Consider the following 15,126-nt stretch of genomic DNA (forward strand, 5'->3'; position numbering starts at 1 on the left):
TATTTTTATTTTGAAAGTGCAAGATCTAAAAGTATCTGACAAAAATTAGGGGGCAATTTAGCTTTAGACAATGGGAAATGCTTACAGCCAGACTGACACCCTCATCTCTTGTAATCCAGGAGAGGAGCAGAGGAGAGAGCAAGCCCCACACACCAGCCCTACTGTTATCGAAGCAAATTAAACCACCCCCCCTAGACTTTGTTTTTTTCTATTTAGAGGATTGAAAAGAATAAAATCAGGGAAAAATTTAACACTCAAGTTCAAATAAGGTAACTCAAGTATATTTTCACAGCTAGAATGTAGTGAGAAAAGCTACACTAGTATTTGACTCCTAGTAGCATTCTGCTAGACTCAGATGAGTGATTTGCTCAACCATCATCAGAGAAGCTTCTTCTGTTGTAGACGGGAACAAATACAGAAACCTAGAGCCAGCCGCTTAGCAGAAAATGAGAAACCTCAGAACACTCCATCCTAGATGGGATGGACTGTGGGGATGGGGGAGGGACAACTGAGACCCTAGATGGGATAAGAAATCCATCAAATCCCTGTCTTCAGGGCTCGGGGAACTCTGCAGAAGACAAGGGGGAAAGAGTATAAGAGCCAGAGGGACTGGAGGACACCACAAAAACAATGCCTTTCGAACACAGCAGGACTGACACACACCGGAACTCACAGAAGCTGTGGCAGCATGCACAGGGCCTACACAGGTCTAAGCTAGATGGAGTCCTAGCACTGAGAGGGGAAGTGTATACATGCACCCATCACTAACCTAGAAGCGATCTCTAATTGATAACCACTTGCAAAATTAGTTTCCTCCAGTGAAGTTGCACTTGGTATACAAAGCCCCCTTAATGACAGACCTTGTCCCATCAGCAGATGGCTAACACAAAACAAATTTAAGGTTGGAGGCTCCTTGTCTCATAATGCTTTGTCTGGCCATTATTTTTGTTTTGATCTCTTACAGTTCTTTTGCATGTATACATACTACAGTTCCCACTGTTGCATTTTTATAGGATTTCTGTGTGTAGGAACATGTGTATCTCAGTATCCACATGTGTTTATTGTGACTTTCTTCTCCTGGTAGTTTGTTTCATCGTATTCCAGTTTGTTTTTATTTTATCTTATTTCAGCATTACTTTTTAGATGCATGTTTGTGTTCTGATGAGAGAGAGAAAGAAAGGGTGTGGATTTGGGTAGATGGGAAGTTGGGGTGGGTCTGGGAGGCGCTGGTGTAAGCAAAACCATAATCAGAAAGAAATCTGTTTTCAAATTTTAAAAAGTATTATTTATGATGCCTTAAAAATATTTCTTGGCAAGAATACATAGAATGTGAATAGCTTACATTGTCTCCAGTTGGCTTGGTGATAAAGTGAGAATTTTTCACCATAAACTCGGTTGTAGCATTGAATTTTGACATTTAAAGGAATTACCCAGTAAATAAAATATACAAAAAAGGTTGTATTTAACAGCAGCATGATCACCAACTCGGAGTTAGAAAAGGAAGCCAAGTGGCTGCTGTCACAGTCTATTAATCTAGCACCAGCTAAGGGTGAAATCAGAATATTCACATCCCTGAAGAAGTGAAGCCTATTGACAAGAATGATTCCTCCAACTTTGGAACTCACAAAGCAACCTTCTCCTTCTACGCAGATGGAGCAGGGGAGAAGGGAGTCACCCAAACAGGCCAAGACTAAGAGATCTCGAGGCTGAAAGATAGGGCCCTCCTTGTAAAGTATCAAGTAGTGTGTGGGCTTCTCTGTGAGAATCTAGTGAGCCCTGTGTAACTCAGTCTTTCCTCTCCAGTAAGCACCACCATCTCCTCCTCCTCCCCTTCTCCTCCTCCTCTCCTCTTCCTCCTCCCCTTCCTCCTCCTCCCCTTCTTCCTCCTCTCCTCCTCCTCCCCTTCCTCTTCCTCTCCTTCTTCCTCCTCCTTTCTCCTCTTCTTCCTTTCCTTTCTTCATCTTTTTCGCACTTTTCCTCCCTTTCCCTTTTCTTCTTTGTCATTGTTATTGTCTTCTTCTGGGATGCTAGGAATCAAACTTAGTGCCTTACATATGTGATAATCAAGTACTTGACCTCTGAGCTATATATCCCAGGCCACTGTTTTTGCTCAATATTGTCTTTCTTACTTGCCTAATCAATTTGAGGAGCTAATAAAAGGCTCCTTTCTGTACCTAGGATGCTATAGGATTGGCCTCTTTACCCGATACCCAATGTTCTTCTAACTCATGACATTGTACCCTGGAGTCTACGACTAGTCCAGTTTTCTTTCTTTAGGCTCTAGGCTCCTCAAGGACAGGGAGTCTGTTTTATCTTCCACTATACCCTGCGCACAGTGCCTGACACAGCCAAGCCTCAATCAATTATTCAATGCAGAAAGCCCGGCATTAATATCCTACTGTCTCTGACTTCAAATCAAGCTTCAAAAGCTCATATGGGCAACCTCTGCACTACAACCTTGCAAATCCACATAGGATTTGTACCATCGCTGCATGGCTGTGTTCTAACTGTTCAGCGTCTCCTAATGAGGAGGATTCTTTCATCAGAAGACCTCTGCAAAGAGAAGCATCCGTGAAGGTTAACTGCAGCTGTCTCTAAGCATTTAAACTAATCTCAGCTTAAGCCAGCCTTCAAACTGATGCAGCCCTAAGAAGGCAAGAAGAAACAGTAGTCTTTTCCAAGGGACTTTCTTACATCTTTCATGTTGGTTTCCAGGAATCCTCTAGAATTACAATACACTGAACACTTTCTCCTCTTACAAGTCAAATATAAACTAAAAGATGGAGGTAGTATCTTGATATCAGAGTGTATGGCAAGTAAATTGCTGCCCTTGAGTCTCACGCTCTGCCAGACACTTGGCCATTTTTCATAGGCCAGTTTCATTTGATAAAATCCATACAGCATACAAGCACCTCTATTTTCTCTCCCATTTCATCCTTGAAGCCCAACTCCTCTCTCTGTTTCAGCAATCTTCTTCGAGCTGATTTTCATTTTTGTTTCTGGTCTAGGTCTTTAAAAGAAAATATTCTAAAGCAAGAAACAGATTTGAATGATCATGGTCCAGAGAATAGTTCAGGGAGGTACAACACATTTGACCTAGGGCAAAATTCTTGACTCTCCAATGAACAAATACATTTTTCCTTAGTGAGTGTTTCTTTTTCATTTTTATATTTAAACATTTGTTATTTATTGTGTGTAAGTGAGTACACAATTCCATGGATATACAAATGGATGGAACTCAGAGAACAACCTACCACATAGGTCCCGGGATTTGAACTCACGTCATCAGGCTTGGCAGCACACATCTGCTGAGGAACATCACTGGCCCCTAGAATTTTCTTAAATGGATGAATAAAATTAAGATTTAGAATAAACAAATGCCATTATGGGGCAGAACATGCGCCCTTTAAGAAGGAGGTTTACAAAGAGATTCCTAATTACATAGAACAACTTTAGTATCAAAAGCTAGTGACTGTCTTGGGATAGAAATGTAATAAATAATCTGTAGTTCTCTGATTTAAAATATCTTGTGCATGAGACATTATTACATTTATAATCGGAGAGAGAAAACCCTAAAAGCTGCTTTTCTTTGGACACAGACATTTCCTTGTTGCCAGTGATATTTTCCTTTGCAGCTCAGCTTGGACAAAACTGCAGGCATCGCTGTGGGAGAAAGCCTCCCACAGCCACCTGCCTCCCCTTGGCCCACAGGCTGTTCTGGAGGGGACGGGAGATTAGCGTGGGAAAGCGTTTCTGCCTGGCTCCTTTGCCCTCTTTGCTGAGCACTCTGAGCTCTGAGCTCTGGCTAGTTGCTTTGCTCTTGTCTCTCTGATAGCACTGCTGAGCAAGTTTCCAGAATTATTCTTTCCCAAAATAAGGTTTTCTTTTCTCTAGGAGCCTATAACATCCCGATCTTGGGCAATGTCATAGAAGAAGAAAGCTGTCCTATCATTCTCTCCACCTATGAGGAAAGTGGCAAAATACCATCATGGCCATTTACCTGGACTTTAAGAAAAGCCTGCAGGATTGGTTGTGCAGAATTCGTAAGATTAAACTTTTGCGTAGGAACCCTCAATTTCTGCTTTTCTACTATCCAAAATTTCAGGGCAGAACAAAATACAAGGGCTACGTATTGCAAGGCCTGAGGCAGAAATGTTGCAAGCTGGAGATGGAAGAGAAAGGCAAGATTTTTTTTTTTAAATATGTAAGTACACTGTAGCTGTCTTCAGACACACCAGAAGAGGGCGTCAGATCTCATTACGGATGGTTGTGAGCCACCATGTGGTTGCTGGAATTTGAACTCAGGACCTTTGGAAGAGCAGTCAGTGCTCTTACCAGCTGAGCCATCTCACCAGCCCGAAAGGCAAGGTTTTTATTTAGTTTACTTTTTATTATGAAGACCTACTTTACAAGAGACTGACTATGACATCCTACAAACTGACTATTCTGGAAAGCAACGAACTCTCCTTGGTGGACAGATTCAAGCCTGCCAATTTTCCTAGCAAAGGCTTCTGTGACGTTATAGGGTTAGCTTCGGACTAGCTTAGCTCTATAGCAGGGAAATATCAGGACCTGAGAAGCCCCTCAGTTGTGGGGGTGGTGGGAGAGGGAAACCCAAACAATCTCCAACTTGTAGTCTCCTGTTTTATTCAAAGATACTCAAGACGAGTTTTTCTTTGCCCTTCCTTTCTGGTTACAACTTTAGCCTGGTTGTTTAATCTTTTTTTTCTTTTTTAAAGGATGTTTAAACCTTAAAAACAAAACAAAATCTTTAAACAGAACTGCCTGGAACATTCCTTACTCTGTGGCTTCTTTGATGGTCACAGGAGGTATCCACTACATCAAAAAGCTTAGGGGCGTAAAGGACTGGAGGGCAAGGAGCAGGTCAGTGGCTGGAGGGCCTCAAACTCAGCATGAGAGCTCCAAACCCAGGTCTTCGCCTGCCAGGATCACATGATGCTTCCTTTCTCTATGTAGGGTCCTAGGTCTCTATGACTCCCAGCACTGTGTTACTTTGGGCTACTTCTATTATGGGATAGGGGGAAGGAGAAGGAAATTTGCTTCCCCAGCCCTCTCGGCAATAATTTGGTTCACAGTCTGAAGGCTACCCAGCACTCTTCTCCCACCCCACGTTTCTCCTATAGTCTTGCCTCATCTTCTCTGCGGGAATCAGCATGGTTTCTAACTGGCCTTAGAACTTGGTGCACACTCGGCTTGAATCCTTCATAGAGGGAGTAGGATGCTTAATATGGGGTTGTGAAAATAAGAGTCAGGTGGACCATGGTTTGGATTTACAAACAGCCGTTCGGCCACTGGGTACCACTGGACAGTGCTGGTCCTTCAGGGAGCTGAGCTTCAGAATGCAGAGGGCTGGGCAGCAAACTGTAGTCTTCTCCCTGGAAAGGAGGCAAAGCTCTTTTGAGAGCACTCTGCAACATATCATGGAAACAGTGGCTGGACAACGACTTGCTTAAGGTGGCACATGAGGGGCTGCAGAGATGGCTCAGCGGTTAAGGGCATTGACTGCTCTTCTGAAGGTCCTGAGTTCAAATCTCAACAACCACATGGTGGCTTACAGCCATCCGTAATGAGATCTGACGCCCTCTTCTGGTGTGTCTGAAGACAGCTACAGTGTACTTACATATAATAAATGAATAAATCTTTGAGCCAGAGCGAGGTGGGGCCATAGTGAGGAGGAGGAAGAGGAGGAGGAGGAAACATATTAAAATGGTAAACCAAAACTCAACCAATTATAATTACATCAATTATAATTTTACAAAAACTTTTTAAATTTAATTTAATTTTACAAAACTCAACCAATTATAATTACATCAATTATAATTTTACACTTTTCTCCTTTGATCTTGGAAGCTTCAACAATCCTCTTTTGATCATAACTTGGTTTTCATCAGGTTGTTGGATAGAAGGTCCTCTTCCAGGAGGCTGAGCTGTAGCTGAGGGTGTGAGGAGAGCACCCGTGCGTATCTTATCAGACTGCTTCTGTTCTATTTTCTCTGACCTTCAAGATCTAAGCTGTTTCCAAGTAAAGCTAACCGAGGATATGGAATCTACCCTTTAAATCATAAAATAAAGCATCTGAGTGCCAAGTGACAGGCACTGCCATTATAAGGCTGTATGTGACCACTGCGTACATGACAGCCTGCCTGAGAGCTCTGGAGAAAAGGAAGAGCAGGCTGCATGCCAATCAAGAGAACTGATTGTAGCCGCTGCTAGGAGACTGCACTTAGCCTGGGGTGAGACACACAGCCTCTGTAGGCCTAGCTGCACAAACCAGTTAATCTCACAGAATCTTTTGAGTCCTAGTTTTTCACTATTCCATCGTGATGCTTTTGAAAGGCATTGTGTTTGTTTTTCCAAAAAGTAGTTAACTTTTTTTTATAATGCCATAAACTGATTTTGCTGATTTCGTGCATAACCGATTTTTTTTAGCAGCAAATGGGAACTTGAGTGTTATCTTATACCAGAGACCAGCTCAAGAAGAACACCAAACACTTTTCTTAATAGATATGCTATATTGCAAGCTGTGCAGAGCTGTTGCTGAATTCTTCATTTCCTTAGATGATTGATCGCACATGAACACCCACAAAGTTGATAGCATGAATTAAATTATTACTATTCAGTATTTGTCATCATTAGTAGCAAAGATCACATTGGAGTTAGTTTAGTTCACTTGGACTCTATGTTTGTGGATAGAGCTGTAAAGAATAAAGAGGAAAACCTCTGCCTGCTGCCTGAACATTTTCACCTTAGTACGATGGTAGGCTCTGTGGCAGAGCGAAACCGTCCAGGACAGTGGCAATGACTGTGCTCTCAGGAGCTAAATCCTCCAATTCAACAATTTACTAGCAGGATGATTTTGCCTAAACCATTTAATCCCTCAGTGCCCCCGACTTGAAATGAGGAGAAGAGGAGCTAGTGGCACAGGATGTTAGGAAACAAAACAGTGTTGACCGTAGGTTCAGAAAATGGGGAAGAAGACTACTTTCCCTGTCTGGTCCCTACACTGAAACTTCATTTCCTTTGCATTATGGCACCGTTTTCTTTTTAAGACAAAACTTCCCATGTAGCCCAGGCTAGCTTTGAACTCGTAATTCTCCTATGTCAGCCTCTTGAGTGCTTAGATTATTGATACATACCACTGTCCCTTGCAGAACAACATATAAAACTCTCTCTCTCTCTCTCTCTCTCTCTCTCTCTCTCTCTCTCTCTCTCTCTCTCTCTCTCTCTCCCTCTCCCTCTCCCTCTCCCTCCCCCTTCCCCCTCTCCCTCTCCCTCTCCCCTCCCCTCTCCTCTCTCATCTCTCTCCTCCCTCCATCCCTCCCTCTCAAGTATGTGTGTGTATGAAAGTGTGTAATATTTTAAAATAATTTCATATATACCGTCTCATTTTAATATCAGCAATCCAGAGAGGTTACATTTTGTATAAAACTCAAGACACTTCTACCTCTCTTAGAATGTGGGCATGTCAGGCATAGGGCGGAGGCTGAGAGCGCCAAAACCCAGCATAGAAGAGTGCAGCACACCCTGCTTCCCTGGTGTGCCTTAAGGACTCTTGTGTGCTTGTTGGGCTCTTCTGCATGTCATCAGACAAGAAACATGGTGCCATGATGTTGTCTAACATGCATCTACACACTCACCAAATGCACTTCCTGCTCCTTGGTAGTGCCAGGCGTATTTTGCACATCTCACCTGGTCTTTATTGTGTAACAAATGCTTTATTTTTTAACATGAATACCAATGTATTTCCTCTGATTGGTCCCAAGAGACACTTGGTTGTTGAGTTTTGTTTGTTTCTCCTCAGAGAGCAAATCAGTATTCTATAGCTCAGAAATATTTAAAGTGCTCTTGGGGAGGTTGCTGCCTCTCCTTCGGGTGCAGGACAACCCCAGTGAGCTGGAACAATAAATTCCCCTTAGGGGACATAGAACATAATCTCTAGCTGGGCATTAGGAAATACATATCAAATACATTATTAACTTGCTACAACTACATACATTAAAATCACAGGGGAAGAAAGTCTCCATTAGAGATTGTCTAGACCATGTTGGCCTGTGTGTGTCTGTGGGTGGTAGTCTTGGTTGTCTCAATTGATGTTAGGAGATCCACTCTGAAAGTGGCAGTACCATGGTTTGGGAAATGGATTGTCAAAGAATAGCGAGAGTTTGCTGAGCATCAAGCATGCATGCACTCACTTCTCTCTGCATCTGACTGTGGGTGTAGTGTGACCAGTTAAGTTCCTGTCACTTTGACTGCTCTGCTATGATGGACTGGAAGCTGGAATTATAAGTTTAATATACTTTTCCTCCCCCAAGTTGATTTTTTTTTGTGGTGGTATTTTATCAGAGAAACAGAAACGAAACTAGAGCATTATTATTAAATTAAGTTAATTAGCATTAGATACTTACAAAGTGTCTGGCTATATGGAGACTTGTGTGACTTTTCCTAAGGAAATGCACAAATATTAAGTCACTGTAGCTAGACAGACCAATGAGTCCATCAGAGTCTGGGACAATGAAGTGGTGAGTTTGTTGTGTTACTTACACTAGTATGGCAGCTGTGCGGTTACTTTGTGCGGTTCCTCTCAGTAGTATGGCTCTTATAGGACCATGGATCACTCAGTGGTCGCTGCATGCTCAAAAGCCCACTCAGTGTGGATGACAGTTCATAAAAGCTGCACTCTTGGGGGCCTACGAGGAGTCTCCTCACCCCAGTTTACTGCTTTTATAACCTTGGTGAAGGGCTTTAAGAGTCTTATGCCCTCTAAATAAACCAAAAAAAAAAAAAAAAAAAGAGTCTTATGCCCTTAAAAAGTGTGAGTCTTGGGGCTGGTGAGATGGCTCAGTGGGTTAGAGCACCTGACTGCTCTTCCGAAGGTCCAGAGTTCAAATCCCAGCAACCACATGGTGGCTCACAACCATCCGTAACGAGATCTGACTCCCTCTTCTGGAGTGTCTGAAGACAGCTACAATGTACTTACATATAATAAAAATAAATAAATCTTAAAAAAAAAATTTAAAAAAAAAAGTGTGAGTCTTCTAATTTTCATTTCTTTTCTAAGACTGCATGTTTTATTTACTTCCAGAGACATATGAGCCCTGCTCCTCCCTCTAGAAGGAAATGTTTCCATTTCTAGGAAATAGTCACACAACACATCGCCCCTCTCTCGAGCTATTCCATGCCTTCCACCCACTCCTCCACAATTTTCACTGAGCCTTGGAGGAAGTGATACAGATGGCTGCTTATTTTTCTCCACCTATGGCTGAGCAGTGGGCCACTGCTATAGCATCAGTCAATTGTCCTCAAGAGCAAGACTGATTACCAGTCTCTGTGGTTCACAACCCATTGCAAAAAGAAGTCACTCTCCACTACTAACGATCCGACAGCAGTAGTGTAATGTGTGCCTATAAAAACAAATGTTTAGGAGGCAATTGAACAGGAACATCACAAACATTCAACAAGACAATAACAGCACTGGCTTTCCTTTGAGGACTAAGACCTTTAGCCATGGCTTTTGCTCTGGCTAAAGTGCCACGTATGGTTTCCTGCTTCTGGAGCTAGCTTTATACCCAAACCAAAAGCAGTCAGTAGCCCTTGAAACAGTTGTGCCAATACTGCATCAGCAGGCACATCTTTTTGGGCAAGCTGGTACCACAACGTGTGGGATTCATAGCTGAAAAGAACTTTCAGTGACAATTCTCCCCTCGAATCTTCTGACGCTATGAAAATCATAAAGCGGGGGCTGGAGAGATGGCTCAGCGGTTAAGAGCACTGACTGCTCTTCCAAAGGTCCTGAGTTCAAATCTCAGCAACCACATGGTGGCTCACAACCATCCGTAATGAGATCTGATGCCCTCTTCTGGAGTGTCTGAAGATAGCTACAGTGTACTTACATATAGTAAATAAATAAATCTTTAAAAAAAAAAAAAAGAAAGAAAATCATAAAGCAGGAAAGAAGCTTCCAGCTGTGTCGCAGTCTGAGTTGTCCATGTCCTGTAGTCAGAACTGGCAGGCACCACAAAGGAAGGGCTGCAGTGGATGGGTGAGCTTCCTAGAGATGGTTCACTGCTTTGCACAGCTATGATGGATGTACTCTGGAGAGGCACAGCTCCAGGGACTTCATCTCTGGACTGCTTCTTGCTGGTGCTGCGCCATCTCATGTTTGTCATTGCAGTAGTCCTCATATATCTGGCACAGCGTAATTGGGCATAGGGAGACCATCTCTGCCTATAGCCTGATATGACTGCGTTCTGGGAGACAGTCCACTCTACTTGGCAGTTTTCCTGAAGATCAATATGAAGATGAATTTTATGAGATAATGCTGTTTAGGTGATTTAACGATGTTACAGAATTCCTGATTTGATTGAAATAGTTTTGGAAGTTAGGCAGTTGATAGAAAGTTTAAGGAGAAGGCTTAAGTTGCTTTGCCATAAAGATATAATAAAGTTAGAATTAAGAGAAGGGTGTGCCCCTCCCTTTTAGAGTAGTGAGGGCTGCCTAGGTCAGAAACGGGAGTTCAGTGACCTCTCATGCCTTACGTGCACATACTTGTACTTGGAAGAGAAAAATGGGCTTGGGACAAGTTAATGATCGAAGAAAACATTTCATTCTAGGTTGGGTTTGAGTTCCTGGATCTTGTGATCTAGGGATGTGACCACAGGTTTCAGTGTTGCACCATGAAAAGACAGGGTTATAAACAAAGAGTAAATAATTCTGTTATGGATATAAGAATAGAGAATAGATGACTAGCCAGTTTAACTGAACAAGACCTCAAAAATAAACGAGCTGTTTCTTGATATATGCCAATTGTCATCCACTAAGCACAGGGAAGAACTTACTACTGTAGATGTGACTTACTTAAACTTTTAAAATCAATGACAAAAGAATTACCATTTTAGGGTTACAATGAAAAAAAAAAGATGGGAAATTTTAGTCAGCTATAAGTTTCAAGAAAAGAATATATAATCAATAATCCTGTTATAATTTCCTTTTGTGTAATGATTTTACTGTTTTTGGAGAATACGTTCTTGTGATTGCTTTTGGAGAATATGTAACTTGTGGCTATGAGGTAATCTTTTTCTCACACAGAGAACTCTGTCTTAGCAAGCATGAAAAGTCTAAGAGAAAAATAAAGTTGTTGAGCTTGCTTCATCCACCACGTGTGTATGAATGTGTGCCTGCTTTACATCCTCGCTAACCCCATATCCCTTCCTCGGATCTCTGATCGCACTGCCAGAACTGGTCTTCCACATAGAACATAGTGTCTTCAGCAGCAGTCATGTATCCATGTAGTTCTATCTTACAACCAACAAGTCTTGATGGTTTGTGGGGTCTCCATGAAATCTTGTCTTAGAAAGGTTGGGTAGGATGACTTAACGCCCTCCATCATCCATTCCAAGTTCATGCCAGTTATACCCAAGCTTCTAAGGGGATGCTAACATGAAATGTGGACAAGGTACAATTCAGAATAAAAATATCTTCACACTTCTAACAATTGTTTTGTCAGAAAGCAATGTTGTGTAGAGCAACACATAAGGAATACACTACCCCATTTAGCCAACTATAAGCAAGTCCCAGTTGTTTCCTGGGGTGCTGCTATTTTGGGGCTGTTGCACATTCCCCCACTCCTGGATATCATAGTGGGGTAGCCTCGCACTGCCTACCTGGGCTCGGGCTCCAGCAGGGGACGTGGCTCTACTCTGTCCTGCTGTGGAATTGACTCTCTAGTTGTGACACACTCTGGATCAGAACCCTTGCCTTTCCATCAGTTCCCGTAAGGACACTGTACTCTCAAATGGTTTGGTGTCATCTGAATGGCCTATCACTTGTTCCTGAGAGCATGCAAACACCAGCACACCAAAGAGACTTGCTGTCCCAGACCTGTAGGCACATCAGGACCGCCCCATGCATTTTGCCCTCACATGGATCGGTGTCAGCTCCACACTGCAACACTAACTACAGGGGCCACATAACCGTTCCATACCAGCTCAACTTTGATTCTGTCAGTCTTTGTTCACCAATCATGTTGGTGAATTTTCCTGAAGAGAAATGAACAAAGGCCTATTTGCCCTAGGCTGGACACTTAAAGCAGGCCTACGAGATGATTCCATCCGAGTCTGGTATAATATCAAGTTTACTGAGGGGTGTTGTTGTTTTGTTTGTTTGATTACAAGAACGTGGGCAATGGGTTACTTATAGGACAATGAATGATTCAAAGATCCCACCTCACAAAAAAGGCCATCTCAGCATGGGTGGCAACTCCTAAAAGTGCATCCTTGGAGCTCCCTTCGTGACTTATAGACAACTTGACCAGCCACATGTTTTTTTCACCCCAGTAATCATTTATTGCTTGTAAAGCCTTGGGGAAGAGACTGTGATTCTTCTTTCAGGGCTTCTACTTTTTAAAAATTTTACTTATTGTGCCTTTCCCCTTCCAGAAGGGAATGTTTCAATGTAGATGCAACTGTTACCCAACAGAAGTATATTATGCAAATTTAATTATAATGCTAATATAGTCCCAACCCATGTTAAACACAGGTCAAGAAACATTTGCTAAATAAATAAACCCACTAGATGGGTGGTAGTTTTATCTTAAAGTTAGGTGTAGAGTTTTAAGGCTTTGATTGGAAGACCTCGTTTGCACATCCAGCTTAGACTGCAGCACATAACAGTACAGTGTGATGGGTCAGAGAAAGAACTTCGGGCCCAGCCAATCCACTTGGTTTGGTATTCTTGCTCTGTGAATTTTAGGAAAGCTACTTAACCTTTCTGTGCCTCAGTTCCCTCATCTATAAAATAGCAACAGTATTTTCAACGTGCCAAATTTACTGAGGGGATTAAACGGGATAACACATACACTGTATTTTGAACTCTGTGTGTAGTTGTCTCTGTTGAGCAGAGCTTCATATTACATACCAATAAGGGTTCAGTCTTTTCAAAAGAGTGTTCTTATAAGGTGGGAATAAACAATAGTATATCACTTAATGGTCGAATAAATTTGTAAATTATAAGAATTCTGCCTAGAGAGGTTAAATGAATTCTTAGGAACAACTCCTTCAAGAATGGCATCAAGTGCTAGCGGTGGTTCAGGTTGAGCCCTGAGGAGAAGTGGGGTGGGGGGATGAGTGACTTCTCCCCCGAGAGAGCACATTTTCCCACAAGATTCCAAGCCAATTGTTCTGAAACCCGTCAGGCACTATTTCGTGTTTCTAAAATATACTGTGTTTATTCGAATTCCAAAGATGTGAAGATCTGGGAGTAACAGCATGGAAAGAAATGGGCCAAGAAAATCTTGAAAAAATGCCTAGGCATTCATGGCCGGCCACTCCTGCACAGTTCTGGGTGTGGGAGGGAAACTGTGACCTTCATTACAATGGACAAACGGGGGCATTCAGCAGTGAGGATAATAAGCACACTGTGATTATGCTGTAGAGAGTCTCATATCTGCTCAGCTTCAGATGCGTCAGAACCTGGGTCCTCCTCCCTCTGCCTCAGTTTTGTTACTTTGGAAGCCAGCGCATCAACTTCCCAAAGAACCACTCCCACTTCAAGGCCAAATGGTCCCGAGCCTGCTTTTGCTCTCTTCCCTCTCAAGGCGTACACTATCCAGAGAAGTTGGTCAGTAAAACTTAACAGTTCAGCAAAGAACCATTTCTCTCCTCTCTGCTTGGTACTATTACCTTAAAAAGTGGAACCTAAAGACTGTATTTCCTATGTGGATGTATTGTAGGAAATCACCAGAGGAACCTTTAATGAAACAGAGATCTAAGAGTCACTATGAAAAAGTCATTTTTAGACAGTCACCTCCCTAGCTCTAAACTGGTTTTGTTTCTGTTCAGCCTATAGGATCAGACCATAAATAATATTGTCAACCACTAGGCAAGTTAAACATGCAAAAAAATGAAGGACTGATGCTCTCAACTCTAATTCACCTAGGTAGAATACCCAAACCAGATTTCCTGGAAATCATCAAACTCATTCTCCTAAATTCAAACAAGTCTAACTGAATCCACTAGGAATTGAAGAGATCTAATTATTGAACACCTAGCATTTTACTCAGTGTTGGAATAGGGAGCAGAGCACTACAAGTTATTAAACAGAGAGACTAAACTACGGAAAGACAATTGAAGCCCACTTTCATAACTGGCAACGATGCAAACAGAATGTATAAATGTGTGGCTGGCACCCCAGGATGTTGTGCCAAGAGAACATTGGAGTAAAGACTGGAGGGGCTCTCCCATCTCTCTGAAAGAACTTAGGTGTGTGTCACCAGTCTTTAAGTGAATGGGCAGAACTGAGAGGTTTGTTAGTGGTGTGGGTATCGATTCTCTGCCTTTTCACATGCCTTCGATGTCATCCTGTCTCACTTCCTAGCACATTGCCTGGCACAGAATGACAAATGAAGCAGAACTGAGTTCTTTCCACAGTGTAATCCCTGTTTCCAGTTCAGCCCAGTCACTGCTCACTCACTTATTCATTCATTTAAAAGTGGGGTTTTTAAGAACAATCCCCATCTTCTACCCTTGAAGAGTTTAAAGCAGAGATAGAAATGCAGCTCAGTTGGCAGAGCGCATGCCTAGTCGACATGGAGCAGATCTAGGTTCTAGTTCCCAGCACTACGTACATCATACATGGTGGCACACATGTGTGTTTCTGGATTTTTGGAGGAAGACTCTTGTCTTTCTTGTGAAATGTCACATGCCTGGCCTTTGTGTTTCTCTAAGCATTATCTTCCAAATTTCCACAATAGCTCATTCAACTCTGAGCACCTAATGGCACACACACACACACATACATATATGCATATATACATATATGCAAACAGACACATACATATATACATATGGTAGATGGGGCAGAGCCCCAGATGTCACACTTTATTCCTTCTCTCTGGCCTTCTTAGCTCTTCTTAGACAAAAGTCCTTTAGAAAATTACCTCATAGATAAAATGTTTACACAAAAGAGGAGTTACAGAAGGATGTCCATATTAAGTTCAAAGCAGTGCTTCATTCTATAAACTCGTTATTTCAACACCACAGTTTCCCATGGCCTCACTCTATTATAGTGCAGACTTGTGGCTTCATCCTTGGACCTGACCTAGAATGAATG

The sequence above is a fragment of the Mus musculus genome, chromosome 2 (assembly GCF_000001635.26).
Source record: "Mus musculus strain C57BL/6J chromosome 2, GRCm38.p6 C57BL/6J".
NCBI classification, from domain to species: Eukaryota; Metazoa; Chordata; class Mammalia; order Rodentia; family Muridae; genus Mus; species Mus musculus.